The following is a 21009-nucleotide window of genomic DNA, read 5'->3' on the forward strand; positions in this document are numbered from 1 at the left end:
CTTCAAGTAAGTGGAATTGACAGCAGCATTTGTGACATGTAGTTCATGCTAAACTCACCTGGTAATTGGGGTAGCCACCTGTGTTTGCTAATTGCCTTTATCCAAAAGAAAAACAAATTTCTCATATCTTTATGACAGGGGGTAGGTTTGTAACTTGAAGCCAGGTGCCAGCTGAAGTTAGACTCCTACCCTCCCATGGGAACTGGGAGGTAGGGGCACTATCTTCCTTGATGACTACATTTCAAAGAGATGGCTCTCAGATTCTTAAGAAAAAGACTCCTGTTTGTAAAACTGACAAGAGGCTTATTTAGGTTTTAAAAAGATTTATGTATATCTTCAAGGGACAGAGAAATGATTCACAATGACAAGGTTTTCTTTGTTTTTAGAGACGGAGAGAGAGTGGGGGTGGGAGGGGCAGAGGGAGAGAGAGAGAAACTTAAGCAGGCTCAATGCCCAGTGTGGAGTCCGACATGGGGCTCCATATCACAACCTTGAGATCATGACTTAAGCCAAAATCAAGAGTCAGACGCTGAGCCACCCAGAGGCCCACAATGACAAGTTTTCTAAAAGTCCATAGTCTCTCATGGTTGTCTCCCCCTCTGAATCCCCCCTCTTCATTTTTCCCTTCCTTCTCCTACTGTCCTCCATGCTATTCCTTATGTTCCACAAATAAGTGAAACCATATGATAATTGACTTTCTCTGCTTGACTTATTTCACTTAGCATCATCTCCTTCAGTCCCATCCATGTTGATGTAAAAGTTGGGTAGTCATCCTTTCTGATGGCTGAGTAATATTCCATTGTATATATGGACCACATCTTCTTTATCCATTCATCTGTTGAAGGGCATCTCGGCTCTTTCCACAGTTTGGCTATTGCAGACATTGCTGCTGTGAACATTGGGGTGCATATGGCCCTTGTTTTCACTACATCTGTGTCTTTGAGGTAAATACCCAGTAGGGCAATGGCTGGGTCATAGGGTAGCTCTATTTTTAATTTTTTGAGGCACCTCCACACTGGTTTCCAAAGTGGCTGTACCAATTTGCATACCCACCAACAGTGTAAGAGGGTTCCCCTTTCTTCACAACCTCTCCAACATTTATTGTTTCTTGCCTTGTCAATTTTTGCCATTCTAACTGGTGTGAGGTGGTATCTCAATGTGGTTTTGATTTGAATTTCCCTGATGGCTAATGATGATGAACATTTTTTCATGTCTGTTAGCCATTTGTACATCTTCTTTTTTTTTTTTTTTAAGATTTATTTGACAGAGGGAGACTCAGCGAGAGAAGGAACACAAGCAGGGGGAGTGGGAGAGGGAGAAGCAGGCTTTCCGCCGAGCAGGGAGCCCAAAGTGGGGTTCGATCCCAGGACCCTGGGATCATGACCTGAGCTGAAGACAGATGCTTAACGACTGAGCCACCCAGGTGCCCCTGTATGTCTTCTTTTGAGAAGTGTCTGTTCATGGCTTCTGCCCATTTTTTGACTTGATTATTTGTTTTTTGGGTGTTGAGTTTGAGAAGTTTTTTTATAGATCTTGGATATCAGCCCTTTGTCTGTAGTGTCATTTGCAAATATCTTCTCCCATTCTGTGGAAGACTTTGTTTTGTTGACTGTTTTGTTGACTTTGTTTTGTTGACTGTTTCCTTTGCTGTGCAGAAGCTTTTTATCCTGATGAAGTCCCAAAAGTTCATTTTCACTTTTGTTGACTGTTTTGTTGACTTTGTTTTGTTGACTGTTTCCTTTGCTGTGCAGAAGCTTTTTATCCGGATGAAGTCCCAAAAGTTCATTTTCACTTTTGTTTCACTTGCCTTTGGAGATGGATTTTATGAACTTGAGGAATGTTCCCTCTCTCCCTATACTCTGAAGAGTTTTAATCAGGAAAGGATGCTGTAATTTGTCAAATGCTTTTTCTGCATCAATTGAGAGGACCATATGGTTCTTCTCTCTCCTCTTATTAATGTGTTCTATCACATTGATTGATTTGCGAATGTTGGACCACCCTTGCATCCCAGGGATAAATCCCACTTGGTCATGGTGGATGATCCTTTTAATGTATTGTTGGATCCCATTAGCTAGGATTTTGTTGAGGATTTTGGAATACATATTCATCAGGGATATCGGTCTGAAAGTCTCCTTTTTGATGGGGCCTTTGCCTGGTTTGGGGATTAAGGTAATGCTGGCCTCATAGAATGAGTCTGGAAGCTTTCCTTCTGTTTCTATTTTTTGAAACAGCTTCAGGAGAATAGGTATTATTTCTTCTTTAATGTTTGGTAGAATTCCCCAGGGAATCCATCAGGCCCTGGACTCTTGTTTTTTGGGAGGTTTTAGATCACTTCAATCTCATTACTGGTTATTGGCCTATTCAGGTTGTCAATTTCTTCCTGTTTCAGTCTTGGCAGTTTATATGTTTCCAGGAAGGCATCCATGTCTTCCAGGTTGTTCAATTTATTGGCATATTGTTGTTGATAATAATTTCTAATAATTGTTTCTATTTCCTTGGTGTTAGTCATGATCTCTCCCCTTTCATTCATAATTTTATTAATTTGGGTCCTTTCTCTTTTCTTTTGGATAAGTGTGGCCAGTGGTTTATCGATCTTATTAATTCATTAAAAAAACCAGCTTCTAGTTTCATTGATCTGATCTACTGTGTTTCTGGTTTCTAATTCATTAATCTCTGCTCTAATCTTAATTATTTCTCTTATAATGCGTGGCTTAGGCATCGTTTGTTGCTTTTTCTCTAGTTCTTTAGGGTGTAGAGTTAGTTGGTGAATTCGGGACTTTTCTATTTTTTTGAGTGAGGCTTGGATGGCTATGTATTTCCCCCTTAGGACTGCCTTTGCAGTATCCCATAGGTTTTGGACCAATGTGTTTTCATTCTCATTGGTTTCCATGAATTGTTTAAGTTTTTCTTTGATTTCTTGATTGACCCAGACATTATTAAGCAGAGAGGTCTTTAGTTTCCAAGTGTTAGAATTTCTTCCAAATTTTTTCTCGTGATTGAGTTCCAGTTTTAAAGCATTATGGTCTGAGAATATGCAGGGAATAATCTCAGTCTTTTGGTATCAGTTGAGACCTGATTTGTGACCCAGTATGTGGTCTATTCTGGAGAAAGTTTCATGTGTGCTCGAGAAGAATGAGTATTCAGTTGTTTTAGGGTGGAATGTTCTGTATGTATCTATGAGGTCCATCTGGTCCAGTGTGTCATTCAAAGCTCTTGTTTCTTTGTTGATTTTCTGCTTAGATGATCTGTCTATTGCTGGGAGTGCAGTATTGAGGTCTCCTACAATTAACGTATTATTATCAATATGATTCTTTATTTTGGTTAACAGTTGGCTTATGTGGTTGGCTATTCCCATGTTGGGGGTGTAGATATTTACAATTTTAGATCTTCTTATTGGATAGACCCTTTAAGAATGATATAGTGTCCTTCTGTGTCTCTAACTACAGTCTTTAGCTTAAAATCTAATTTGTCTGATATAAGAATTGCTACCCCAGCTTTCTTTTGAGGTCCGCTGGCATGGAAGATGGATCTCCATCCCTTCACTTTCAGTCTGGATGTATCTTTAGGTTCAAAATGAGTCTCTTGTAGACAGCATATGGATGGGTCCTGTCTTTTTATCCAATCTGCAACCCTGGGCCATTTTATGGGAGCATTTAGGCCATTCACGTTGAGAGTGATTATTGAAAGATAAGAATTTATTGTCATCATGCTGCCTGTGATGTCCTTGTTTCTATAGACTGTCTCTGTAAATTTCTGTTCTATATCACTCTTGGGGTCTTTCTCCTTTTATAGAACCCCCCTCAATATATCTTGCAGGGCCAGTTTAGTGGTCACATATTCTTTCAGTTTCTGCTGGTCTTGGAAGCTCTGCATCTCTCTGTCCATTCTAAATGACAGCCTTGCCGTATAAAGTGTTCTTGGCTACATGTTCTTCTTGCTTAGTAACCTGAATATGTCTTGCCAGCCCTTTCTGGCTTACCAGGTCTCTGTGGATAGGTCTGACATTATTCTGATGTTCCTCCCCCTGTACGTAAGGAATCTCTTCCCCCTAACTGCCCTTAAGATGGTTTCCTTGGGAGGGGCAGAGCAAGATGTCAGAGGAGTAGGAGACCTGGATTTCGTCTTGTCCCAGGAATTCAACTGGATAGGGATCAAAGCATTCTGAACACCTACGAACACAACTGGAGATCGAAGAAAAGAATAGCAACAACTCTCTGAACAGAAAAGCGACCACTTTCTGGAAGGTAGGATGTGCGGAGAACTGAATCTGAGGCGATATTCGGGAGGATAGAGGCGGGAGAGGGGGCCTCCATCGGCCGCTTCTGGCAAGTGATAGAGCAGCAGAGGACAAAATCGGAACTTTTAGAAGTCCGCTTCACTGAGGGACGTCACTCCACTGGCTAAGCGGGGGTGGAACCCTCGCGGGACAGTGTGGTCTCAGGACCCTTGGGGTCACAGGAAGACCTGGGGTGCCTGAGTGTGGCAGAGCTCCCGGGCATCGGAGCGGGGAAGCCGGCTGCAGAGATGGAGCCGAGGAGTGGGCTTTCAGCTCCGGATTGCCATAAATCATGATCCCTGGCACAGTTGGGCCACTGCTCCTCCAGCAGGGACCCAACAAGCAGCAGATCCGGGGAGACTCCCCTTTCCTCCCCTGGGAGGAGCAGCACAGGAGTGCACCACAGGGATCTGCTGGGTTTGGTGACTCCGCACGGGGTCGTGTGCCAGAAATAGAAATTCTCGATCACAGGCTGGGTGAGCACGGAGTGTGGCCAGAGACCAGGGAGAAGGGAGTGATTGACTGCTTTTCTCTGGGGGCTCACTGAGGAGTGGGGCCCCGAGTTCTCGGCTCCTACGGGGTGGAGATTGGGAGGCCACCATCTTCATTCTTGTTCTCCAAAGCTGTACAGAAAGTTTGCAGGGAACAAAATCTCCCGAGAGCAAACCCAAGCAGATTACTTAGCCCAGACCAGCAAGGGCGGGGCAGTTCCACCTCCGGCAAAGACATTTGGGAACCACGGCAACAGGCCCCTCCCCCAGAAGATCAGCAAGGACAGCCCGCCAGACCAAGTTTACCGATCAATGAGAATAGCGGAACTCTAGAGCTAGGGGAATACAGCACATAGAAGTCATGGCTTTTTTACCATGATTCTTTTAGTCTTTCAGTTAATTTTTTTTAACTTTTTTTTTGAATTTTTCTTTTTCCCTTTTTTGAACCAACATCCTATCAATCCCTTTTTTAAAAAAATATTTTTTATTTTTCATTTTAGAGTCATATTCTATCCCTTCATAGTAGTTACCCTTATTTTTGAGGTATATATATATATATATATATATATATAGAGAGAGAGAGAGAGAGAGAGAGAGAGAGAGAGCTATATATATATATATATATATATATAGCAATATATATATATATATATATATTGTTCTCTCTTTAAAATTTTGAGATACAGTTTCTTCTAACAGATCAAAATACACCCTAAATCTCTAGTGTATGACTTTGTTCTAGTCTCCTGCCTGATCACATTCTCTCCCTTTTTTTTTAAATCCTCTTCTTTTTTCAACCAACATCTTATCAATTCCTTTTATAAAATCTTTTATAATTTTCATCTTTACAGTCATATTCCATCCCTTCATCATATTAACCCCTATTTTTGTGCATATATAAGTTTTTCTTCCTTTAAAATTTGGGGAGGCACTTTCTTCTAACAGACCAAAATACACCCAAAATCTAGTGTGTGGCACTAATCTATGCACCAGCTTGATCATATTTGATCATATTCTGGTTTTTTTGTTTTGTTTTCTTTTTGTTTGTTTTTATCTTTTTTTTTCTTTTTCTTTTTTCTTTCTTTCCCTTTCTTTTACCCCTGCTTCAGGTCTTTCCTGATTTGTTTAGTGTATATTTTCTGGGGACGTTGTTACCCTGTTAGCATTTTGTTCTCTCATTCATCTATTCTCCTCTGGACAAAATGACAAGATGGAAAAAAATCACCTCAACAAAAAGAACAAGAGGCAATACCGACTGCCAGGGACCTAATCAATACGGACATTAGTACGATGTCAGAACTAGACTTCAGAATGACGATTTTAAAGATACTAGCTGGGCTTGAAAAAAGCATGGAAGTTATTAGAGAAACCCTTTCTGGAGAAATAAAAGAACTACAATTTAACCAAGTTGAAATTGAAAAGGCTATTAATGAGGTGCAATAAAAAATGGAGGCTCTAACTACTAGGATAAATGAGGCAGAAGAGAGAATTAGTGATACTGAAGACCAAATGATGGAAAATAAAGAAGCTGAGAAAAAGAGAGATAAATAACTACTGGATCACGAGGGCAGAATTCGAGAGATAAATGATGCCATAAGATGAAACAGTATTAGAATAATTGGGATCCCAGAAGAAGAAGAAAGAGAGAGAGGGGCAGAAGGTATATTGGAGCAAATTATAGTGGAGAACTTCCTAATTTGGGGAAGGAAACAGGCATCAAAATCCAGGAGGCACAGAGAACCCCTCTCAAAATCACTAAAAATAGGTCAACACCCCGACATCTAATAGTAAAACTTACGAGTCTCAGAGACAAAGAGAAAATCCTGAAAGCAGCTTGGGAGAAGAGATCTATAACCTACAATGGCAGAAACATTAGACTGGCAAAAGACCTATCCACAGACACCTGGCAGGCCAGAAAGGACTGGCATGATATCTTCAGAGCACTAAATGAGAAAAATATGCAGCCAAGAATACTATATCCAGCTAGGCTGTCATTGAAAATAGAAGGAGAGATCAAAAGCTTCCAGGACAAACAAAAACTAAAGGAATTTGCAAACACGAAACCAGCCCTACAAGAAATATTGAAAGGGGTCCTCTAAGCAAAGAGGGAGCCTAAAAGTAACATAGACCAGAAAGGAACACAGACAGTATACAGTAATAGTCACCTTACAGGCAATACAATGGCACTAAATTCATATCTTTCAATAGTTACCCTGAATTTTATAAAATGGCTAAATGCCCCAATCAAAAGACACCGGCTATCAGATTGGATAAAAAAAAACAAGACCCATCGATATGCTGTTTACAAGAGACTCATTTTAGACCCAAAGACACCCCCAGATTGAAAGTGAGGGGGTGGAAAACCACTTATCATGCTAATGGACACCAAAAGAAAGCTGGGGTGGCAATCCTTATATCAGACAAATTAGATTTTAAACCAAAGACTGTAATAAGAGATGAGGAAGGACACTATATCCTACTTAAAGGGTCTATCCAACAAGAAGATCTAACAGTTGTAAATATCTATGCCCCTAACATAGGAGCAGCCAAGTATATAAGCCAATTAATAACAAAAGCAAAGAAACACATTGACAACAATACAATAATAGTGGGGGACTTTAACACCCCCCTGACTGAAATGGACAGATCATCTAACCAAAAGGTCAACAAGGAAATAAAGACTTTAAATGACACACTGGACCAAATGGACTTCACAGACATATTCAGAACATTCCATCCCAAAGCAACAGAATACACATTCTTCTCTAGTGCCCATGGAACATTCTCCAGAATAGATCACATCCTAGGTCACAAATCAGGTCTCAACTGGTACCAAAAGACTGGGATTATTCCCTGCATATTTTCAGACCACAGTGCTTTGAAACTAGAACTCAATCACGAGAGGAAAGTCGGAAAGAACTCAAATACATGGAGGCTAAAGAGCATCCTACTAAAGAATGAATGGGTCAACCAGGAAATTAAAGAATTAAAAAAATTCATGGAAACCAATGAAAATGAAAACACAACTGTTCAAAATCTTTGGGATACAGCAAAGGCAGTCCTGAGAGGAAAGTATATAGCAATACAAGCCTTTCTCAAGAAACAAGAAAGGTCTCAAATACAAAACCTAACCCTACACCTAAAGGAGCTGCAGAAAGAACAGCAAATAAAGCCTAAACCCGGCAGGAGAAGAGAAATAATAAAGATCAGAGCAGAAATCAATGAACTAGAAACCAAAAGAACAGTAGAACAGATCAACGAAACTAGGAGCTGGTTCTTTGAAAGAATTAAGAAGATTGACAAACCCCTGGCTAGACTTATCAAAAAGAAAAGTGAAATGACCCAAATCAACAAAATTATGAATGAAAGAGGAGAGATCACAACCAACACCAAAGAAATACAAACAAGTATAACAACATGTTATGAGCAACTCTATGCCAGCAAATTAGATAATCTGGAAGAAATGGATACATTCCTAGAGATGTATCAACTATCAAAACTGAACCAGGAAGAAATAGAAAACCTGAACAGACCTATAACCACTAAGGAAATTGAAACAGTCATCAAAAATCTCCCAACAAAGCCCAGGGCCAGATGGCTTCCCAGGGGAATTCTACCAAACATTTAAAGAAGAATTAATGCCTATCCTTCTGAAACTGTTCCAAAAAAATAGAAATGGAAGGAAAACTTCCAAGCTCATTTATGAGGCCACCATTACCTTGATCCCCAAACCAAAGACCCCATCAAAAAGGAGAATTACAGACCAATATCCCTGATGAATATGGATGCAAAAATTCTCACCAAAATACTAGCCAATAGGATCCAACAGTACATTAAAAGGATTATTCACCATGATCAAGTGGGATTTATCCCTGGGCTGCAAGGTTGGTTCAACATCCGCAAATCAACCAATGTGAGACAATACATTAATAAAAGAAAGAACAAGAACCATATGATCCTCTCAATAGATGCAGAAAAAGCATTTGACAAAGTACAGCATCCTTTCTTGATTAAAACTCTTCAGAGTATAGGGATAGAGCGTACATACCTCAATATCATAAAAGCCATCTCTGAAAAACCTACAGCGAATATCATTCTCAATGGGGAAAAACTGAGAGCTTTCCCACTAAGGTCAGCAACGTGGCAGGGATGTGCACTGTCACCACTGCTAGTCAATATAGTATTAGAAGTCCTAGCCACAGCAATCAGACAACAAAAAGAAATCAAAAGCATCCAAATCGGCAAAGAAGAAGTCAAACTCTCACTCTTTGCAGATGATATGATACTTTATGTGGGAAACCCAAAAGACTCCACCCCAAAACTGCTAGAACTCATACAGGAATTCAGTCAAGTGGCAGAATATAAAATCAATGCACAGAAATCAGTGGCATTTCTATACACCAACAACAAGACAGAAGAAAGAGAAATTAAGGAGTCAATCCCATTTACAACTGCACCCAAAACCATAAGATACCTAGGAATAAATCTAACCAAAGAGGCAAAGAATCTGTACTCAGAAAACTATAAAATACTCATGAAAGAAATTGAAGAAGACACAAAGAATGGAAAAACGTCCCAGGCTCATGGATTGGAAGAACAAATATTGTGAAGATGTTGATGCTACCTAGAGCAATCTACACACTCAATGCAGTCCCCATCAAAATACCATCCACTTTTTTCAAAGAAATGGAACAAACAATCCTAAAATTTGCATGGAACCAGAAGAGACCCCGAATAGCCCGAGGAAAGTTGAAAAAGAAAAGCAAAGCTGGTGGCATCACAATTCCTTACCGGTTGGAATAAGGTCCCCTACACCTCCGCCATCTTTTCCTCCCAACTGGTCAGGGCTCTTTGAGGATAGCTTATATCTGCTCCATGCAGCATCAACTGGGCAGCTAAACTAGGGCAGGAGAAATCTCTTTCAATGATGGTTGGTACAGGCCATTTGCTGGGAGCTCACCTGGGGCTATTGGCTGGGTCCTTGGTTTATTTCCATGTGTTCTCTTTACATGGCTAGATCAGGCTTCATTTCCTACATTATGGTGGCTGAGAGCTGAGAGGGAGTTTCTCAGGAGTTAGTATTACAAAAATATAGCCTCCATGTACAAGCACTTACCAAACATCTGTTAGCATAACACTTTGTAATGTCTCATTGGCTAATGCCAGTCACATGGCCCAACTCAGAAATAATGTATGAAAGGAGTGTGCAAGGGCATGCTTAGCAGTAAAAGTGCTTTGTTGGCAAGTCACCAAGGGAATAGTCTGCTACACATAAAATGTAGTAAAGTTTATGCAAGTTTTATAGATTCTTTGAAAAGACTGCATTTTTAGGTCACAAAGCTCAATATATGTTTATCTGACTATATTTATTGACCAATTATTCAGATCTTCTATATCCTTATTTATGTCAGTGATAAATTGGTGTGTAAAAATCTCCATCTACTATTGTGTTTTGTTTGTTTTGTAATTTAATGGTTATCTTTTTTAAAAAATATTTTATTTATTTATTTGAGAGAGAGAATGAGATAGAGAGAGCATGAGACGGGGGAGGGTCAGAGGGAGAAGCAGACTCCCCGCCGAGCAGGGAGCCCGATGCGGGACTCGATCCCGGGACTCCAGGATCATGACCTGAGCCGAAGGCAGTCGCCCAACCAACTGAGCCACCCAGGCGCCCTAATTTGGTGGTTATCTTAGTTCAGGCTTGTAACAGAATGCCATGGACTGGGTGGTGTACAAACAACAGAAATTTAATAGGCTGTGAAATCCAAGGTCAAGGCCTCAGCAGATGTGGTGTCTGGTTCACAGAACGTTGTCTTCTAACTGTCCAACATGTGCTGAAGGGGCAAGAGAGCTTTCTGGGATTTCTTTTAAAAGGGCACTAGTTTCATTCAATCCCATTCAAGAGGGCTCTGACCTAACCACCTCCCAAAGGCCCCCTCTTAATACCATCCCATTGGGGGTTAGGATATCAACATAATGAATTTTGGGGGGTACACATCATTCCATAATAGTGGTCTTTATATTCATAACAGTTCCTATTTTGTTAATTTTTATGCAATTTAGTGCAAATATGTTATGGTTCATGAATCTTTATTTTCAGTTTTACCTTTCATAAGTGACAAGTGTCTGTCGTTGTACTAAATACTTTTTTGCTTGCTTGTTCCAAGTGTTTCCTTTTTTTCATATTAGTATTATAAATGATCATTTTTGTCTTGACCCTCAGTCACTTTTATTATTTCTTGTTGTTGTATTGAATTTGTAATGACTCCGTCTGGAATTCTTTGTCTTTTCATTGACTATTAAGAGCCTTCCTTTTTAGTATGACCTGTTTTCTTAGACAATGAAACCATTCACAAAGCTTGTTAGTTTATACTTTTCATAAATTTGAAAAAAGAGAGGAAACAGATCAAGTAATCAATTTAAAAGCATTGAATCTTTCAGTGTTGGTACAATAAATTAAGGTGACAATCTCTAAATGTGTGAATAAAGTGAAGTAGAATCCTTATTTCACTTTTTCTGTTTCTCTTTCTCCTTTTCCCCGATTTAAACAGCCAACATTTGAGGAAAAGAGAGGAGTAGAAATTATTTGAGTGACTATGTATCCCTGTACCTTATATTTTAAAAATGTGTCGCATTTGACAATCTTTCTAACATACTTGACAGGTCATTTTCCTGTTGCATTGGGAAGCAAACAAAGCAAAAAGAAGATAGCTAATTTTCCACAGTCCCACAGTGCCAAGGTGTCATTCCATTCAGCCACACCAGGTTCATTGCTAAATTGATTTATTTTCTCCATAAAGAGCTGGCATCCCGTGGACTACACAGATAACAGTTAATTCCTAAATGGAGCACAATGAATTTGGTACTGAAATGAAGTGCTTTATTTCTTCCTGTTTTGCAAATCTGTAGTTATTGTGTTTAAAAGAGAGAAGAAGGGATTATTTTTATAAATGTTCAGATTGTTAAAATTAATTTTGGTGATGTTGGGAGTTGGGAATATGGAAATTTTCAAGGTTGATGCTTCTAAAGAAAGTAAAAGCTGTCTTCCCTGCATTTCAGTGACTTGAATAAGAGAAAAGTTTAGATAGACCATTTAGCTCCTTCCTTATAGGAGGAAGGAAATTAGCAATTTAGTGTAGATAAAATGGTGGTAAAAATGGACCCTCGTTCTTTAACTTTTACACAGAAATCTAGGAGTTATACAGTAGACAATTGCTTTTATTTTAAACCTTAAATTTAGGTTAATAGAGACAATTACGGCAGGGCGGAATGTCAGCAAAACCATGTGTGAAGGGAAACAGTTTCTCTCGTCATGTCAGAGTTATGGTCAGCAAAGAGCAGTTGTCATAAAATGTGACTTAATTCTTCCTCCCTTGCTCTTTGGAATCTCTTCCTTCTGTATTTCTCTACTCTGTTTTCATTTCATACTCTAATTTTAGGAACTGTAGTATAAAGATGCTTCCCATGTGGCCTTGAACTCAGTATATCAGGCTATTGTCCTTTAGCTCATTGTCAACCAGTTTATCAATACTATGGCCATTGATTCCCTGTGTTTTAATCTTTTCTCTCTCATTTCTCCTTATCAGTTTCCTGGGAATATCTACAGTGTTTAACACAAAGGAAGAGGTCACTAATTGTGAGATGCAGACAATGGCCTCAGGGAAGATACCTTGGGTGAAGGAGGCTTTTCCGTACTCCCCAAATCACAATGAATCTATTATTATTGATAGCTTTCTTTGTTGGGGTTTAGCAAATGATTTACTTATCAAGAACAGGGAGACAGAGTGAAATCAATTATGAGAAGGCTGCCAAGGCCATGGCAAAGGGTTTTCATATATTCAGAGTTATGGAACTTCTGTTTTAAGAGATGAAAGAGGAATGCTTTGCTTTTCTTCTTCAGCCGCATACAATTACAGATTTAGGATCAATTTGCCCAGCATTTTATGAGGAAATACAGTGCGGATTCAGTCTAAGACATCTACAATTAAAAACGATGAATTCTTGGGGTACCTGGGTGACTCAGTCAGTTAAGCCTCTGCCTTTGGCTCAGGTCATGATCCCAGGGTCCTAGGATTGAGCCCCAGGTCAGGCTCTCTGCTCAGCGGGGAGCCTGCTTCTCCCTCTCCCTTTGCCTGCCACTCCCCCTGCTTGTGCTCTCTACCCAGCCCCCCGCATCAAATAAATAATAGGCTATAAATAAATACATAAATAAAATCTTAAAAAAAAGGATGAATTCTTAAAAGTGACTTTGAAATATGTGCTAGTTATCCTTTAGAATTAAAAAATCTTTTTAAAAATCTTAAATAAAAAACAAGTTTTAGTAGTGTAGCAAAAGTAATATAGCATCAAAAATTATTTGCTCACAGATTTGTTTCTTAGTAGCAAGTGCTCTAATTTTGAACATAATGCTGACTCTATCCCCAGTGTTTAGGTCATATTGAAAAACAAACTTAATCTTCCTTATAAAACTGTGTATATATCTGTCATTAAGATGTTTTTAAACCTTAATTGATGAACATAGCATTTTAAAACAGGAATAGATCTTACAAATCTCTCTTATAGGCATGAGAAAATTGAGACCCTCCAAAGGTCAAATAGTTGCTTGATGCCACAGAACAGTTAAATGCTAACTCATGAAATATACTTTTACTTTTAAATAACATCTATTTTCTTCATAGCAATTAATAAATTTGTATTTATTTACTTATGCTCATTGTCTCCCTTAGCATAATGTAAATGTCATGAGGCCAGGAATTTTTTGGTGTATTTCATTCACTGCTATGTCCCAACATCTACAACAGTGCCTGGCACATAGTAGGTGTTCAATACATATTTGTTGAGTCGATGGAAGTATGATTAGGGAAGAGTATGGGCTGTAGTGCTTTTTCAGTTTGGTGTCAGGCCATTTGTGTTTGCTGGCTTAGTAAAAGAAGGTTTCATGCAATAGGTAGAACTTGATCTATATGTTAAAGGCTGGTAATCCTTGGTGGTGAAGGGAGTGAACATACTAGATAAGTGTTGCTATGAACTAGGGGCAAAGATCTGGAGGGAGGTTGACATAGCTGCAACAGGGTGAGAGTAGGCCACCACTAGTGTTTCGAGATCACACATACTTTTCTCAAATTGGACCTGGTGGAAAAGATAGCCTGACAGCATGGTCAGCACTACTAAGTTTTTTCACTGAAAGTGGTAAAAGTCCTTGGCCTATTTGACTTTGACTTGAATAGGCCAAAGGTCAAATAGTCATTTGGTTGTCCAGTCAGACATCTGTCTTCAGGATTTAGAAATATGACAGTCCCATCTTCACTACCATGTCTGTTGTGATACCTGTTTTTTTCCTAACCCACTTATTGACACAGCCCTCATGAAAGGTGCCAGATTTCCCTATATAATAAAGGATGATGATGATGATGGCACTTTGCACTTGTACAGCACATAAAATTTTTCATGACACTTGCACATAATTATCTCATGAACAGATTCTGCAATGCAGTAAATTGCAGTGTCATATAAAATGATCTGAAATCAGTTGTGCTACCTGGGCAGTGTCCGCGGATCCTAGTGGGGAAAGGAAAATTGAGTCTAACTTGACTTTTAATTTTCCAGTTAAAACATCACATCAATTAAAGGCAGATCGACAGCCACACTGGTATTCATAGGTCCTATTTTGCATAAGGCAGCATCAATCTATTTAGTCTTTGTACTATCGTGAGTTTTATATACATTACATATAAATGCTTCCCTGGTTTAAAGAAGTATTGCATTAGTCAGTGAAATGATGGGTCAGTTTTAGTTTTAAGAGTCATTACCACTCGTTCAGCGAAGTATATTGATAACTCTTCCAGTGAGTGTCTTGCCATTCTAGCTTATAAAATGTTGCCTGGGGGTCTGAATCATACATCTCCCCAAACCCAGTCCACAGGAGGCAGGTGACCCAATGCGAAGGTTTGACATCTAGAAACCAGTCATGGCCTACCTCAACCTTGGAACTAATGAGGCTATTAGGAGGAATCATAGTCCAGTGTATTTATTATTTAACTAAATCACTTACAGATAAGATATGCTCATTGGGGTCTGGATTTAATTTCATATATTCATATGTGTTTTGTACTTTATTATTTTTTTTAAGATTTTATTTATTTATTTGAGAGAGAGAATGAGATAGAGAGAGAGCATGAGAGGGGGAGAGGGTCAGAGGGAGAAGCAGACTCCCTGCTGAGCAGGGGAGCCCGATGTGGGACTCAATCCGGACTCCAGGATCATGACCTGAGCCGAAAGCAGTCGCTTAACCAACTGAGCCACCCAGGTGCCCCTGTGTTTTGTACTTTAAAAGAAGTTTCTAATCATTGATTTCATTGGTGTTAAGACACATTAATACATTTCTACATGCAACATGAGGGAAATGCAATACTTTTTGAGAAGTGTCCCAAATGCCCATATAAATAAACTGCTTTCATTATTTTTATAAAGTGAAGAAAACCATACTTAATATGTAAATAGCTTTTTGTATGCCTTTCTATAAGAAGGGTGACTTGACAATGGAGAGTACATAAATAACATTGCAACTAGGGTTGCCAGATAAAATACAGGATGCCAAATAAAATTTGAATTTCAGATAAACAACAAGGAGTTTTTTCAGTTTGTGTCCCAGGTATTGTATTTTTTTAGTTTAAATTTGTCCCCAAATATTGCATTATTTAATAGTTCAAATTTAACTGAGTGTCTTGGATTTCTGTTGGCTAAAGCTGCCAATCCTAGACGCAACTTAGGGGCAGGCAGGCCCTAAAATTTGTGATAAAGGTGCAGCCAGTTTTCTTCAGGCAGAGTATATTATTCCATGGTTCTTGACTGTGTCATCCAATTCTCTTTTCTCTCTATAAGAAGTTTGTGTTTAGAACAGTATTGGAACTGTTTAGATATCAAATCTGTTTATCTGCTTAACGGCAGCAGGCTTCTATGAACTGAGAACATTTCCGTGATACCAAGGTTCAGAACCTCTAAGGATAAGACTTTAAGTGACTGTTAATATCCAGAATGATATTACCCATTGGCTATCCTCAACTGTGGATCACATAGGCATGAATTACTATATTCCAAATTGATCTAGTTTCTTTCCCCACACCCGCTCCACCTGTATCTAGGTTAATGATACTGATACCCAGCCCATCATTCAAGCTAGACACTTGGGAGCCTGGAAATGAGGGGTCTTCCCTTCCCTTATTCCCTTTCTCCCATCCAATCAGTCCTGTGGAATTCCTTTTCTCCCTGTTTCCTTTGCCATTGCATTAGTGGCGGCTCCCCCGTGTCTCTGTCTCCCCTTCTCTTTACTCCCTTCACCCTTGCATAGTGGGGAACACTGGGATGATGAGAATGCCCTTTCACTTCTGTGACTCTAGAGGGACTAGACCATATTCTATCTATGCCTGCAGGTACTTAATAAGTAGGGTCTCTCTTTTTTTTTTAAGATTTTATTTATTTATTTGTCAGAGAGAGAGAGAAAGAGCACAAGCAGGAGGAGTTGCAAGCAGAGGGAGAAGCAGGCTCCCCACTGAGCAGGGAGCCTGACACGGGACTTGATCCCAGGACCCTGGGATCATGACCTGAGCTGAAGGCAGCTGCTTAACCAACTGAGCCACCCAGGCGTCCCACAGAAAAAAATCAGAACATGGAAGGATCTTGCAAATGCATTCATCATTCTGCCTAGAGTGCTTTCTGCTAAGCTCTGCTCATCTCACTGCTATCTGAGTGTCACATTGCTCATTCTCCAGAAAATGCCCCTAGCCACTTATTTCCTCTGGGTTCTCCCAACTTCCCTCATTTCCATTCATTCTCGTTTATTCCTATCCCACCATAGGGATTGTTTTTGTGAGCTATTTCTCAGAAACATTTTACCCACCTCCAACAATCATAAACATATGCCGACATGCACACACACACACACACGTACTTGTGTGCATGCATGCACTTTATCCATCCTATTATTGCTAAACATTCTATATAAAATCATTCTAAGATAGACCATAATTTGCTTTTCAGTCTCAACAAACTATAATTATTGGCCTTTATATTTAATTATGTCACTTCAGTTCAGATTTTTATCCTCATGAATTCATAGGGACTTTTGCCTTCTTGAGTGAGCAAATCTCGGATCCTATGTTCCAAGACAGTTTATAGTCTTTTAAAATTTACAGTTTTGTTTCTTTTTCACTTAACAATCATAAATTCATTATCTTTCTCCTTCTTCTTTAAGGCAGTCTAGGGAGATGAAAGTTTGATAGCGAGAATCTGAGAACTAAACGTACTTTTGTAATAGACTTAGAATTAATAAATTGCAGTGGGATGCAAAAATCCCTTTCTATCCTTACCCAGTGAAGCAAATATTATTGGGTGAATTATTTTAATAAAAGAAACTTATTTCTAAACATTTAGCCTTAACTGTGTCCTAAACAACTCAAGATTCTGTTATTAGTAATTTCTAATATTTGTTAGGCAAAATTTTCTTTTATGACGTCTCCCAACACCACTTTTAAGATGCAACATCATTATGTTGCCAATGAGATACTTTCTCAATAATAGCTTTTCAATTTCTCTAAAAATTCTAATTTCTTCTTAATTTCACATGCCCTTCAACAAATGAATCTCCCTCAGCTCTAGAATTTCTGCTCATTAGTGCTATATATAAGCTCATTCTTATGAACTCACAGCTGTCACATACTATAAGTTTATCTTCTGTGGCAAGTACTAGCATTTGGCAGGTTAAGTTTATCTGTGGGTCACTAGTGTGGTAATGGTGGACACACCAGGAACTGGGGATAAATCTGAAGTGGCAGATGCTGTGGAAACATTGGATCTTGAGATCAGAAAGGTTCAATGGGATGCAGAGTAGCCAGCCTTGAATCTCTCAGATTAAGAAAAAGTTCCCATGCACCCACATACGTGTGCGCCCTCATACATACACACACACGCGCACACACATGCGTGCGCACACACATACACGCACACACACACATCTTTAAAAACCAAAGGATTGTTTGAAGTGCAAATGGAAGCAGAGGTGGAAGTAGAAAAACAAAAAGAAATGTTTGCCTCAGGAGGTAATGTTGGAGCAAAAATAGTCACAGGTCCCACCAGGAATTATGAAGAAAACAGACCCCAGAGTTTAAGATGGCTCTCTGGGACTATCTCCCTGATACAGAAGCTCTGGCCTTTGTCTGCAGAGATGCCTTGGCCCTTTTGCTATACCTTAGAAACAGCCCTTGAAATTCAAGAGGGGCACCTGCATGGCTCAGTTGGTTAAGTGGCCGACTCTTGATTTCAGCCCAGGTCATGATCTTAGGGTTTTGAGATCAGGCCCATGTCGGGCTCCGCACTGGGCATGGAGCCTGCTTCAGATTCTCTCTCTCCCTTTTCCCCCTCTCCCCCCAAAAAAGAAATTTCAGAAAGTATGAAGGTTGTTGACAGTGGTTGGGTTCTCAGCTCTGTTTGGTAAAATAGACAAATCATTCAGAGTCTAGCACTTTATCCTAAGAATCAGTGGTTTATAACAGAGCCACCACAGGATGAGGTGTGTGTGCCTGAGCCGCAAGTGGATGGTGATTAGATCTGGGAATTGTCCACATATGGTTTTAATGGAAGCCTTGGGTGTGAAAGAAATTGTCCAAGGAGAGAGTAAAGAGTGAGAAGAAAAACATCATTTAACACGTGGATGAAAGAGAAAAGCACCATTATATGGGAACTGAGAGGACAGAGGAACTACACTTTCTATTATTGCAACCTGCCTCCCCCCACCCACTCCTGACCTCCTTTATTCTAATCCAAGTTTTCTATTTCCTATAGCATTTATCACCTACTAAAATACTATGTAATGTAATTTACTTTTTCATAGTTATGTTATGCTTTTTATCTTCCCTGACCCCCGTTTCTTACTGGAAGGTAAGCTCCATGAGGGCAAGTGCCTTTGTTGATGTATTCTAAGCAGATAGAACAGTGCCTGGTACTTTGTAACTATTTATTGAATAAATGAAAAAAAAATAATGTCTCGACATGTTTCCGTTGATAGTGTCAAAAATTGCAGGGAAGTCACCTAAAACAACTGAGGCAATTAGTAATCCACTGGTGCTCTAAGGAGGAGCCCTATCAATGATGGCAAGACAGGAATAGATGCTGGACTAGGGTTGGGTTGAATGATGGATGGGGGGTGAGGAAGTGGAGAGGGCAAAGAGAAATTACTCTTTCAAAAGACTTTGCTTGGAAATTAAGAAAAAGGTGGTACTTACAGGAGGACTTGGGGTCAAGGAAGGATTTTACATTATTTGTTTTTGTTGCTTTTAATGGGTGCGACTCACAGGGCAATGGTGATCTGTTGGCAGAAGATGATCTGTTCCCTGGAAGTGGTGAAGGGATCAGCTTTCTGTTAGGGGAAGGTCACTTTAGTGGTTGTGGAGAGGGTGGCCTAGAGCAGGAGAGACTAGGCTCAAGGACCCAGCTGGGCCACTGCTGTCAGAGAGGATGGGAGTGCTGTTATCCCTGACTGTGCCCTGGGTCTCTTCTCCACTGACTGTCATTGACCACCATTCCTTTCCTTCTGCCCTGCTCTTCTACTTCAACCCCCTGGAATGCCTTCTGAGATTAGCAGTCTCCTCTTAGTCTCTCTCCTCTGAAACTTCACCTCCTGGCTTTAGGTGAAAACTAGTTGTTCTCTGAAGGTCCTGTGATGGGGTTTGGAGAAGGGCCTTTGTGAAGTAATTAGGTTTAGATGAGATCAGGAAGATGGGGCCCTCATGATGGGATAGGTGTTCTTATAACAAGATCAGTCACCCCCCAGCACAGTCCTCCCTCCACCTCCCAATCATGTGAGGATACAGCAGGAACGTGGCCATCTGCAAGCCAGGAAGAGGGCCCTTTATGGGGGGACAGAATTGGCTAGTACTTTGATCTTAGATTCCCAGCTTTCTGAATTGTGAGAAATAAATTCCTGTTTATTCTTGCTTAAGACATTCCATCTATGGTCTTTTGTTATGGTACCTCAAACTGACTAATGTACTATTTTATTTATCTTACGGCTCAAATTGTTCCACGTTTGGCCACTGGGAGTTCTTTAGGTTATTGTTCTGTGCCCCTTTGACATAACGTCATCATTAATAAGTTTTTTTTTTTTTCTTTTGAACACTAACTTCCTGGCAATACAAGATGCTCCAGGCTCATTTAGTATATATGTCCTGCCCCCAGTCCTAGAATCAGGCCATTTCTCCAAGGACTCCTGATTCTTTTTCTTAGAGAATGGTATTAAAAACCAAGATCTGGGGGCACTTGGGTGGCTCAGTTGGTTAAGCGTAGGACTCTTGATTTCAGCTCAGGTCATGATCTCAGGGTCGTGAATGGAGCCCCGTGTTGCACTCTGCTTCTGGGCATGGAGCCTGCTCAAGATTCTCTCTCTCCCTCTCCCCTCTGCCCTTCCCTCCCAACACTCATGTGCAACACTCTCTTAGAAAAGAAAGAAGAAGAAAAGAAGAAAGAAAGAAAGAAAAGAAAGAAAGAAAGAAAGAAAGAAAGAAAGAAAGAAAGAAAGAAAAGAAAGAAAGAAAGAAAGAAAAGAAAGAAAAGAAAGAGAGAGAGAGAGAGAGAGAGAGAGAGAGAGAGAGAGTAGAGAGAGAGAGAGAGGGATATAGAAAGAGAAAGAAAGAAAGAAAGAAAAGAAAGAATGAAAGAAAGAAAAAAGAAAGAAAAAGAAAAGAAGAAAAGAAAGAAAGAAAAGAAAGAAAGAAAGAAAGAAAAGAAGAAAGAAAGGAAAGAAAGAAAGAAAGAAAGAAAGAAAGAAGAAAGAAAGAAAGAAAGAAGAAAGAAAGAAAAAGAAAGAAAAGAAAGAGAAAGAAAGAAAGCACAATCTGGTGCTAAGAGCGCTCATTGCTACTGGGATGTTGTCATTTCTAGGCCTTTTCAGCCTGGCAAGCAAGGAGATATATGTGTATACTGACCTGTGTACATACAGGTATCTATAACTATTTCTATATGCAACCACAGGCATCAATAATAGGCTAAACATGAGTTCAAGGTGTTGTCTCCAACTCTATTTTAATACCCTGTGGTAGAGTACATCTAACCTACTTCTTTCCTTGCTTATCTATAGATTCCCTCTCCAACAGGGAGAAGTCTGGCTTTTGCCATCTGCTAATTCCAGGATACATATATAGCAGGATCAGAATTGTTACTCTTTACCCCTAGAGGAAACAACTTTATTGACTA

The 21009-nt window shown here is 39.7% G+C and overlaps 1 protein-coding gene across 7 annotated transcripts in view; it reads left to right on the forward strand.

Annotated features, from left to right (window-relative positions):
• NEK10 (NIMA related kinase 10) overlaps nucleotides 1-21009 on the forward strand; it is a 242807-nt gene that overhangs the window by 120432 nt on the left and 101366 nt on the right. The window lies entirely within an intron of this gene.

Source organism: Zalophus californianus, chromosome 1 (assembly GCF_009762305.2).
Source record: "Zalophus californianus isolate mZalCal1 chromosome 1, mZalCal1.pri.v2, whole genome shotgun sequence".
NCBI lineage: Eukaryota > Metazoa > Chordata > Mammalia > Carnivora > Otariidae > Zalophus > Zalophus californianus.